The 12,474-nt window shown below is 40.3% G+C and overlaps 1 pseudogene; it reads left to right on the top strand.

Annotated features, from left to right (window-relative positions):
- The first annotated feature begins 1,276 nt into the window (after positions 1-1,276).
- On the top strand, positions 1,277-2,710 carry LOC144308942 (elongation factor 1-alpha 1 pseudogene; annotated as a pseudogene).
- Positions 2,711-12,474: the final 9,764 nt, after the last annotated feature.

The following is a 12,474-nucleotide window of genomic DNA, read 5'->3' as shown; positions in this document are numbered from 1 at the left end:
TTCCAGCATAACAGAACTAATAAGGTGTGTAGGAGCTTAATTACAACATTCTGCTCCCTTGCCCAGCTACACACAAACTAATAGGTATGTGATATTTTTGATGTGGTGGTCTTCAACTATAAATGCTTTTCTTTCACTGTGGAAGACCACTTATTTCACATTTTATCATAGTAGTTTTAAGAGCATGTGGCTGATTAGAAATGACAAATACCCACCATTTGCTTCGACATGGATGGAACTAGAGGGTATTATGCTGAGTGAAATAAGTCAATCGGAGAAGGACAAACATTATATGGTCTCATTCATTTGGGGAATATAAAAAATAGTGAAAGGGAATAAAGGGGAAAGGAGAAAAAATAAGTGGGAAATATCAGAAAGGGAGACAGAACATGAAAGACTTCTAACTCTGGGAAATGAACTAGGAGTGGTGGAAGGGGAGGAGGGCGGGGGGTGGGGGTGACTGGGTGGCGGGCACTGAGGTGGGCACTTGACAGGATGAGCACTGGTTGTTATTCTGTATATTGACAAATTGAACACCAATAAAAAATAAATTTATTAAAAAAAGAGCATGTGGCTGGAAGTGTATTGCTTTTGGATTTCTTGTTCATATGCTTTCTAAGAAAACTCTAGCTTGTGTGCTAAGACATAACTGTCTACTTTAGTTTCACTTTTTCTTTTGCAGTTATAGTTTGTTCTTGATGAGTTCAGGAACCATACCTTCTCTTTCCCCTCAATATTCTAGAATCATGGCATGGTGCTAAGCTCATAAAAAGGGAATAACAAATGTTGGTGTATTCACTGCTACTTTTTTATCCAAAAACTACATCTGATAGTTATTTGTAATTTGCATAAAGAACACATTCCTCCAAAAAGAATTTATTTTTTGAGTCCATTTTGTGATAGGGACATAAGAATAAAACATAGTTCTGCTGCCATTGAGGAACTTCTGGCATAATAGGAAGAGACATATGTAAACAAATTATGCAGTGATGTGCTATAGACCAGTTGTTAAAATTTGATAAATGTGTGATGAGTAAGTAAGCTTCAGTGGAGATGGAGAATTCTAATCCTGATTATGGTAAGAAATATTGGACACATGCACTGTTAGAACTGAAAAAAAGTTTTAGGGATTATTTTGTCTAATCTCTCATTTTATAGGTAAGAACCTGAAGTACTGTGATGTTGAATGGGATTTCCCCTATTAAGTCCAAACTTGACTATGAAGAAAAACTGTTGGTTAAAAAAGAAAGAAAGAGCTTTTTTGCAATGGGTTTACAGCCAGAACACAGCTGTCGTGAAAACCATCGCTAAACCTAAACCAAAATGGGAAAGGAAAAGACTCACATCAACATCGTCATCATTGGACATGTAGATTCGGGCAAGTCTACCACTACTGGCCATCTGATCTACAAATGTGGTGGGATCGACAAAAGAACTATCGGAAAATTTGAGAAGGAGGCTGCTGAGATGGGAAAAGGCTCCTTCAGGTATGCCTGGGTCTTGGATAAACTGAAAGCTGAACGTGAACGTGGGATCACCATTGATACCTCCCTGTGGAAATTCGAGACCAGCAAGTATTATGTGACCATCACTGATGCCGCAGGACACAGAGACTTTATCAAAAACATGATTACAGGCACATCTCAGGCTGACTGTCCTGATTGTTGCTGCTGGTGTTGGTGAATTTGAAGCAGGTATCTCCAAGAATGGGCAGACCCATGAGCATGCCCTTCTGGCTTACACACTGGGTGTAAAACAACTAATTGTTGGTGCTAACAAAATGGATTCCACTGAACCACCCTACAGCCAGAAGAGATTCGAGGGAATCGTTAAGGAAGTCAGCACCTACATTAAGAAAATTGGCTACAACCCCGACACAGTAGCATTTGGGCCAATTTCTGGTTAGAATGGTGACAACATGCTGGAGCCAAGTGCTAACATGCCTTGGTTCAAGGGATGGAAAGTCACCCGTAAAGATGGGAAAGCCAGCGGGACCACACTGCTTGAAGCTCTGGCTTGCATTCTGCCACCAACTCATCCAACTGATATGCCCTTGCGTCTGCCTCTCCAGGACATCTACAAAATTGGTGGTATTGGTACTGTCCCAGTGGGTCGAGTGGAGACTGGTGTTCTCAAGCCTGGCATGGTGGTCACCTTTGCTCCAGTCAATGTTACAACTGAAGTAAAGTCTGTTGAAATGCACCATGAAGCTTTGAGTGAGGCTCTTCCTGGGGACAATGTGGGCTTCAATGTCAAGAACGGATCTGTCAAAGATGTTCGTCGTGGCAACGTGGCTGGTGACAGCAAAAATGACCCACCAATGGAAGCAGCTGGCTTCATGGCTCAGGTGATTATCCTGAACCTTCCAGGCCAAATCAGTGCTGGATATGCACCTGTGCTGGATTGTCACACAGCTCACATTGCTTGCAAGTTTGCTGAGCTGAAGGAGAAGAGAGATCGTCATTCTGGAAGAAAGCTGGAAGATGGTCCCAAGTTCTTGAAATCTGGGGATGCTGCCATTGTTGATATGGTTCCTGGCAAACCTAGGTGTGTTGAGAGCTTCTCTGACTATCCTCCTCTGGGCCGTTGTTTTGCTGTACATGGCATGAGACAGACGGTTGCTGTGAGTGTCATCAAAGCAGTGGACAAGAAGGCAGCTGGAGCTGGCAAAGTCACTAAGTCTCCCCAGAAAGCTCAGAAGGCTAACTGAATATTATCCCCCATACCTGCCGCCCCAGTCTTTTTTTTTTTTTTTAATTTTTTTATTTTTTATTTATGATAGTCACAGAGAGAGAGAGAGAGGCAGAGACACAGGCAGAGGGAGAAACAGGATCCATGCACCGGGAGCCCGACGTGGGATTCGATCCCGGGTCTCCAGGATCGCGCCCTGGGCCAAAGGCAGGCGCGAAACCGCTGCGCCACCCAGGGATCCCCGCCCCAGTCTTAATCAGTGGTGGAAGAACAGTCTCAGAACTGTTTGTGTCAATTGGCCATTTAAGTTTAATAGTAAAAGACTGGTTAATGATAACAATGCATCGTAAAACCTTCAGAAGGAAAGGAGAATGTTTTGTGGACCATTTGTTTTATGTGTGTGTGTCTGTGTGGCAGTTTTAAATTATTAGTTTTTAAAATCAGTACTTTTTAATGGAAACAACTTGACCAAAAATCTGTCACAGAATTTTGAGACCCATTAAAACAAAAGTTTAATGAGAAAAAAAAAAATTAAAAATAAATAAATAAATAATAAAAATTAAAAAGAAAGAAAGAAAGAAAAAGACCCTATGAATCCATTTAATCTCAAGAGGGCTTCTCTATGAGTACCATCTACTCAAAGGCATTTAGAGGGGATCCCTGGGTGGCTCAGCAGTTTAGCGTGCCTGCCTTTGGCCCAGGGTGTGATCCTGGAGCCCCAGGATCAAATCCCACATCAGGCTCCCTGCATGGAGCCTGCTTCTCCCTCTGCCTGTGCTTCTGCCATTCTCTGTGTGTGTGTGTGTGTGTGTCTCATGAATAAATAAATAAGATCTTTAAAAAAAAAACAAAGGCATTTAGAGGCAATAGACTCAGCTCTATTACTGTCATGCACCTTCTCACCTCATAATTGGCCAAGATGTAGAGATGGGAGGAAGGAGAGTCCTCATGCTTGACAGTTTGGGGAGCATGAAGAGTGGCCAAACAAAAAGATTCTTCCTTTCCCCTCTCCAAGATATTCCTTCTAAATGCAAGTGGTCCTAATGATGGGTTTGTTCTAAGAGAATCACTCGTAAATTGTGGCTGAGTCTTAAAGAAGGAGAGACTCTGTTCTTTTTTCCTACTTTATCATCTGGATGTTCTGGTACCACTGTCTAAGGAAGAGTGATCAGAGTTTTGGGAGTAGTTTGACAGGCATTCTGTAGACATTCGTGGCATCATGAATTGAAAGATCAATGCTGTTTTCTCATCTAGACGTTTCTCAAGATGAGGATTCCACTGAAGTGGTTTAGACCAGTAAGACCTTAGAGATTATGGTGTAGGAGGGGCTTGAAAAGAATCAGAGGCATCTTCTTCCATCCCAGTTTTCCATAGTCCTTAGAGAAGGGGATAACAGTGGTTCTGATAGCTCCAGGAGGAGCTCCAGCATTTCTCAAACCACTGGCTGGCTAAACATTGGGATGTTCAAATCAGAGGGGTATTGGAAGTATGGAGTACTGGCAGGGGGCCAGAGGGAGACAATACAGATAATACTCTGTAGGGGTCCGTGGTTCTGGAGTGTTGCTGAGTAAAGCTGATGCCTATCAAACCACCTACATAGCAGTAGCCCCAGGCAGAATTAGAAATCAAAGTGAGACATCAGGCTCCAACGGGCAACAGTTATATGTGAGCATTTCTGTGCCCCTAATGTTCTTCCCCATTCCCAAACCTACAGGAGGTCTATATGTAAGAGCAGTGTAGAAGAAATATCCCCAACCCCACTGACACACACACACACACACACACACACACACACAGTACTACACCGAAAGAAATAAGAAGAGGAACAGATTACAACCTGTATCTCTCCAGTTCCCTTGACATACAAACTCAATGTTAGCTGTAAGATCTCTAAAATAATAAATGGGATATTTGAATCTAAATAGGACAAATCTTAATAGCCCAAAAGAAAAGATTTTTTTAAGATTTTATTTATTTATTCATGACAGACACAGAGAGAGAGGCAAAGACATAGAGGGAGAAGCAGGCTCCCCGTGGGGAGCCCGATGCAAGACTCAGTCCCGGGACCCTGGGATCATGACCTGAGCCAAAAGCAGATGCTCAACCACTGAGCCACCCAGGTGCCCCCCAAAAGAAAAGATTTACCAAATTTTATAAAGAACTGGAAAAGGGAAAATTTGAGATTTCATAGTAAGAAGTAGTTAGACTAGTTCACATTTATAATTTAGTCACTTCACAGTGGTGGACCAAAGTGGCAAGTGGAAGGTATGGGAGCAATTCCACCCTGACAGAGAAAACTATTTTGACACTGATATTTTAAAATTTTATTTGTCACATACTAATAATAAACGCATACAAACTTTTGGTAGACTTTATTGTTCTCTAGAGACATTGCAGTCCCTGTACTTAGAACAGTGTCTACAAAACCTCCTTCTTTCCTTCTTGTTAACACAATTGCCATTTGAGACTCCCCCCCACAAGACCTTTATACTGGCTTAGTGATTTGTCCAAGGAAACAAAATTTCTTTTCACAGGGAAAGGAAATTTATTAGCGGCAAGTAGAGAATTTTGCAGACATTTTACAATCTCTGGCCTTGATTTAAAATTATATTTTTCTTGGGCAGCCTGGGTAGCTCAGCGGTTTAGTGCCACCTTCAGCCCAGGGTGTGATCCTGGAGACCCCAGATCGAGTCCCACGTCGGGCTCCCTGCATGGAGCCTGCTTCTCTCTCTGCCTATGTCTCTGCCTCTCTCATGAAAAAAATAAATAAATAATAAATAAAATAAGTAACACTTATTTCTCAGGTTATAGTTCCAGAGGCTGGGAAGTTCAAGATCAAGATGCTGACAGATGTGGTGTGTGGGGAGGGCCCTCTTCCTCATTTGAAAATGGTGATCTTATTCTTACTCTATTCTCATATGGTGGAGAACAGAGAAAGAGAAAGTAATCCCTTATGTCCCTTCTTATCAGGGTACTAATTCCATTCATAAGGGCTCCTCCCTCATGACCTAATTAATTTTCAAAGGCCCCACATCCTAATACCATCACATTGAAGGTTAGGATTTCAACACATAAATTTTAAGACATAACTATTTGGTTTGTAACACCTGAGGTGGATCCTGAAGGTGAGGCAGCTGGAGGCTGTCAGCCAAATGCATGTCTTACAGTTAAACAAGCTCTCACATGAGAGGACATATATACTGCACATATCCCATCCTGATGGCACATTACATTTCATTTTGTTTTGTTTTGTTTTTTAATTTTAGTTAGTGAACATACAGTGCAATATTGGTTTCTGGAGTAGAATTCAGTGATTCATCACTTACATACAATACCTAGTGCTCATCACAACAAATGCTCTCTTTAATACCCATCTCGCCCATCCCTTCATCAACCCTCATTTTGTCCTTTACTGTTAAGAATCTCTTATGGGGACGCCTGGGTGACTCAGTCATTTAAGCATCTGCTTTCAGCTCAGGTCGTGATCCCAGGGTCCTGGGATGGAGCCCTGCATTGGGCTCCCTGCTAAGTGGGTTGCCTGCTTCTCCCTCTGCTTCTCCTTCTGCCACTTCCCCACTTGTACTCTCTCTCTGTCAAATAAATAAATAATTTTTTTTTAATTTTAAAATTTTTTGTTCCCTTCTTTCCTTTTTTTCTTTTCTCCTTTCCCATATGTTCATCTGTTTTCTTTCTAAAATTCCACATATGAGTGGGATCTCATGGTATTTGTCTTTCTTTGACTGACTCATTACACTTAGCATAATACATTCTAGCTCCATCCACATCATTGCAAATGGCAAGATTTCATTTTTTGATGGCTGAGTAATATTCCATTGTATACTTAGACCATACCTTCTTTATCCATTCCTCAGTTGATGGACATTGGGGTCCTCTCCATAGTTTGGCTATTGTTGATAATTCTGCTATAAACATTGAGATGCATGTACTCCTTCAAATCTGTATTTCTGTATCCTTTGGGTAAATACCTAGTAATGAAGTTGTTGGGTTATAGGGTATTTTTGTTTTTAACTTTTTGAGGAAACCTCCATACTGTTTGCCCCAGTAGCTGTATCAGTTTTTATCCCCACCAATAGTGCAAGAGGCTTGCCCTTTCTCTGCATCCTCACCAACACATGTTGTCTCTTGTGTGTTAATTTTAGCCATTCTGATGGGTGTGAAATCATCATGTTTGTTTTTTTTTAAGATTTTATCTATTTATTCATGAGAGACACAGAGAGAGGCAGAGACACAGGCAGAGGGAGAAGCAGGCTCCTTGCAGGGATCCCAATGTTGATTGAGCAAATGACTGTTGATTTTGGCCCAGCTCACGATCTCAAAGTCATGGGACTGAGCTTCAAGTTGGACTCCATGCTCAGCATGGAGTCTGCTTATCCCTCTTTCTCTATTTCTCCCCCAACTCATGCTTGTGCACTATCTCTCTCTTTCAAGTAAATAACTAAATAAATAAAATCTTTTTAAAAATAAAAATAAATTTAAAAATAAAATTAAATCTAGCTTGTCTGAGATAAGTATGGCTATTCTGGCTTTATTTTGACATCCATTAGCATGATAGATGGTTCTCTATCCCCTCACTTTCATCTGCACATGTCTTTAGGTCTAGAATGAGTCTCTTGTAAGCAGCATACAGATGGATCTTATTTTTTTAATCCATTCTGATACCCTATGTCTTTTGATTAGAGCATTTAGTCCACTTACATTCAGTGCAATAGAAAGATATGAATTTAGTGCCATTGTGTACCCTGTAGAGTTGGTATTTCTGGTGATGTTCTCTGGTCTCTTTAGCCTTTGTTGCTTTTAATCTTTTTTTTCTCCACTCACAGAGTCCCCCATAAAAATTCTTACATGGCTGATTTAGTGGTCACAAACTCCTTTTGTTTTTCTTTTTCTGGGAAACTCTTTATTTCTCCTATTCCAAAAGACAGGCTTGTTGGATAAAGAATTCTTGACTGCATGTTTTTCCCATTCGGCACATTAAATATTTTCTGCCACTGTTATCTGGCCTGCTCTGTTTCTGTGGAAAGATCTGCTGCAAACCTGATCTGTCTTCCCTTATAGGTTAAGGACTCTTCCCTTTCTGCTTTTAGGATTCTTTCCCTATTTGTATATTTTGTAAATTTGACTATAATATGTTTTGGTGATGGTCAGCTTCTGTTGAATTTAGTGGGAGTTCTCTGTGTTTGTTGGATTTTGATGTCTGTGTCCTTCCCCAGATTAGGGAAATTTTCAACTATAATTTGTTCAAATAAACCTTCTGCTCCTTTTTCTGCCTCTTCATCTTCTGAGACATCTATGATATGAATGTTATTACATTTTAATAAGTTGCTGATTTTCCTAAATCTACTTTTGTGGTTAATTACTTTTCTATACATTTCAGCTTCATTACTTTCCCTAATTTTATCTTCAGTATCACTGATTTGTTACTCTGCTTCATCCATCCTCATTTATAAAGCCTCCATTTGGGATTGCATCTCAGTTATAGCATTTTTAATTTCAGCCCCACTAGATTTTAGTTCTTTTATCTCTGCAGAAAGGGATTCTCTAGTGTCTTTCATGCTTTTTTCAAGACCAGCTAGTATTCTTATAATCAGTGTGTTTGTTTGTTTTTTTATAATCAGTGTTTTAAATTCTATTTCAAACATCTTACTTATATCTATATTGATTGACTCCTTGGCTGTGAGTTCTACTTCCTGTTCATTCTTTTAGACAGAATTTCTCCATCTTGTCATTTTGTCCAGAAAACAAAAACAAACAAAAAGAAAACAAAACAAAACAAAGAAAAAAACTCCAGGAAAAAACAACAACAACTAGATCCTGGGTGTGTTTTGGTCTGCTTGTTAAAAAATCTAGATCCCAAATAAAAATTTAAAAAGAAAGAAAGAAAAAAAAACTGAAATAAATAAAAAATATATGTATATAAATAAAATTTTTAAGTTAAAAAAGGAACTTAAAAAAGAAAATAAGTGAAAAAATAATAATAAAAATAAAAAATAAAAATGAACAGGAAGCTAGATCCTAGTTCCCTTAGATCTGAAGCTTTGCAGCATTCTATGATCAGTAGACTGTGCCAGCAAGTTGTTTCTGGTGGTCTTCTGGGGAAAGGGCCTGCTATGCTGATTCTCAGGGGCTGACTTGTTTCAGTGAAAATGTGCCTGCGGGGGGGGGGGGGGGGGTAGTGGGGGGGTGGAAGATGCTTGGTGTAAGCAGCTCTGGCCTCCATTAGGTGGTGCTGTTTTGCTACCTGCAGGCTTTCAGTGCTGTTGGCCAGGATGAATATGGTAACACCTCCTCTCTAGCCCCTGAGTTGAAAGTTGATGGTCCCACCCCTCAGTGAGCTCTCACCAAGGAGCAATTACCCCACTTGTGTTCCTGGTTTCTGTCTGAACCCTGCATTTATCCCTCCTGTGTCCAACCATTTTTATCTCAAGTGCATGACTGAGTTTCAAAAATCCAACTTTTAGGGATTCCCATGGTGCAAACCCTTCCTTTTCCTCCAGGAGGGTCTCACTGTGCTTTTTGCCATTTACCAGCCAGTCCCAGGAAAGCAGTTGCACAAGCGCACAGCAATTCATAGTTTATGGTGAAAATACAGAGAGAGCTGGCACCTGGACCTGCTGCTCTCAGCTGGATTCCCTGTTCCTATGCCTAGAAACAGTGAAGCACGTTGGCACCACCAGTTCTTCTTGTCACGCAGGGGATCCTCAGACCACATTGTGACTCCTGAGAATTTGTCTCTCTTTGCCCCTGAGCAGCATTAAGCCAGGCACTTCTCCACTGCAGTGGACTTCTAAAAGTTTAGATTTTGTGCTCCACTGCTTCTAATACTTTGTGGTTGCCTCTGTAAGTGGGCTCCTTCCCACTGCCATATCCACAGCTATATCTCCCCCACTTAAACTCTCCACACCTCCTACCTTGCAAAAGGTGGTTGCTTTTCTACTTATAGACTTGCAGTTTTTGTTCTCTCAGACATCTAATTGATTTCCTGGATGTTCCAAATGATTTGATAACTATCTGTGTACTAGACTAGCTTAGGGTCCCCCTACTACTCCTGTGATCTTAACTCCTTCCCACATTAAATTTCTGTATCCCCAGCTTTTCTATTTGTTTTAGAAGTGCAATAAATGTTTTGTAATGCCTCATTAGATGCTTATCAACCACTTCCATACAGCCAAAAAATGTTTGGCTACCCAACATGTTTAGCTATAAAGAAGAGTCAATTTAGTAAACATGGAACTGAAGTCATTGTATGACTTGACTCATTTCTGTGTCACAGCTCTCCTTTCATTTGATCAAATAAAGTGTGGATTCCAAGACAAAAAAGAATATCTTTTATTCATATTTTATATCTCTTCATTCCTTTTTATCCCCACACACAAAAATACAGAACCTGGCAGGGCATCTACTGCCCAGGAAGATCACAGTAAAGATCAGTGCAAATAGCCTTTGTGTTGCTTGCTATTACTGGTTCTGATTTGCAATCAATTCATTTTGTCTGTTTTCTTCTTTATGAAAGGAACATAATCCCCAATAGTAAGACATTATAAAAGAAATACTCAGAAGAAAAAATACAATATTTTTAAAAATTGAACTACCATTTTCTGGGACCTGCAAAGGACATCTCCAGAAAGGTAATCTTTCCAGCACACCACAGTGATGTCTGGGATCAAAATATGTTACAGACTGAGGGATCCAAGCAGTCACATGTCAACACACATTTAGAAAGAAAAAAGAGCAGGCAAGAAGAAGAGAGAAAAGGAGAAAGTCTGTATAAAAGTAAAGTTGGGAGGGCTGAGAGGCTTCTCTGAGCAAATTACTAACAACTTTCATTTTGTCCATGGACTGAGGAAACTTTTGATTATGGGAGGCTTACTTCCAGGATCAGGACTTGTACATACAATAGTGAAGGCCAGCTGGTAGTTTGGATGAAACATGAATGTCAAGAATACCTACTAGCTACTAAAGGAGGACCTGTCCTTGGTGAGCTTTGGAGAAGGGACTCAGTGGTGACCATCAGTCCATAGCATCTCCTGGTGGCCATCCACAGGATGAACCTGGCAAGATTCATACCTATTCATACCTATTTAAACCTAAATAGGTAATTCAAAATCAGTTGTGTCACAGGATATGGCTTCATTTGCAAAGGTGTGCCTGAAGGATGCTTTTCCCAGCTAGGAGATACACATTGAGTCCTGACTTCCTGGAGGTAGGTGGGGGAGCTGCAAATGGGGAAGCTAAAACAAAGCCATATGGGGGCTTCCTGAAGGCTCTTTGATGCAACTGATTAGGATGTTCTGCTGGATAATTTACTTGTTTCAAATGCATGATTAATGGAATTATTATTCATAATTAAGAAATGCCCAAAGAGCAAAGAAAACAAACAAGGTTCTGACTAGCTATCAGTAATTGTCAGGCTCATGCTAATAATGCCCAGGAAATGAAAAAGCCCTGGCATTTTACTTTAATTTTATTAAGAATGCCATTTCCTAATAATAAACTAGTGCTGTGGGCAGTGTATATCCTGCAGATTATGTTACCTCAAAGCACCATTCCTCACAGCATTCCCTGCAAAGTATACAGATGAGGTCTGTCAGATATTATTGCTTAATTAATTAAGGCCTTTCTAGTAGGAACCTTTGTAAACAGTCCTCCTTCTTCTTCCTCCTCCTCTCTTTCTCAAATCACATGTGCTGCTGGTCTCTTAAGGAGACACTATATTGGATGGAACAGAATCGGTTAGCTATTACATTAGCCTCTAATGAGAAAGCTTTATAGGGCCAATCAACTCAGTTTTATTAAAATGGCTTCTCTTCTTATAGTAAGGGGGGGAAAGTCTTAGCAAGTTTTCCTGATGTACAAACTACTCCATCATTTTTATATCTTCTTTGCTACAACTAATCAAAATACTGTCATACTCACCATTGCAGGGTATTGCAAACTGCAATGAGCCTTAGAAAGACCCTGGTCAGAGTGAAGGACCATTTGTAGAGACAGTTGCCAACTTCTCCAGTGGAGTATCTTTTGGACTACAGCAATCAGAAAAGCCGGGGTTGCCCTGAGCAAGTATTCAAAGAAACTAAACAGGGATGAGAAGGTATCTGGGTGGCTCACTCGTTTAAGCAACCGACTAATGATTTCAGCCCCAGTCATAACCTCAGGGTCATTAGATCGAGCCCCACATTTGGCTCCATGCTTAGCATGGAGTCTGCTTGAGATTCCTTCTGTACCACTGCTCCCATAGAAAGTGTATGCATGCTCTCTTTCTAAAATAAATTAAAAAATAAATACAATCCTTAAAAGATTAAAAAAAAGGCAGAGACAAGAAGGCAAACAGTAGGCTTCAAATACATTTCACAATTTGTTTCTCCTTTTGCATGTGCTCTATAAGATTTTCAAAAGAATGTGTGGCTGCCATGCCGAATGCAAGTATTTGAGTTCTTTACAGGTCTGAGAGCAAGAAATGGAGGAGGCAGGGAAGGGAGTACATTGGTATTGATCAATTCAAAGTAAGCAAAATGCAAAAAGCTAAATGGTGGCAATTCAGGCTGTAGGAAGAGATAGCCCAACTTTTGTGCAAAACTCACCAAAAAAAATGAATAAACCTGGTTCTTTCTCAGAGAACCTAAAACTATGGTTGAACCCCACAATTTTATCCCAAAGTTAGTCACTTGTACTCATGCCAAGCTAAAACAGGCGAAAAGCAATAAAGATTAAAGTAATTTGTTCTTACCAAGGCTTTTGGCAGAATAAATTTGCCCTTCAGTGTGG

Source organism: Canis aureus, chromosome X (assembly GCF_053574225.1).
Source record: "Canis aureus isolate CA01 chromosome X, VMU_Caureus_v.1.0, whole genome shotgun sequence".
NCBI classification, from domain to species: domain Eukaryota; kingdom Metazoa; phylum Chordata; class Mammalia; order Carnivora; family Canidae; genus Canis; species Canis aureus.
This window is presented reverse-complemented; position numbering and strand designations above follow the sequence as displayed.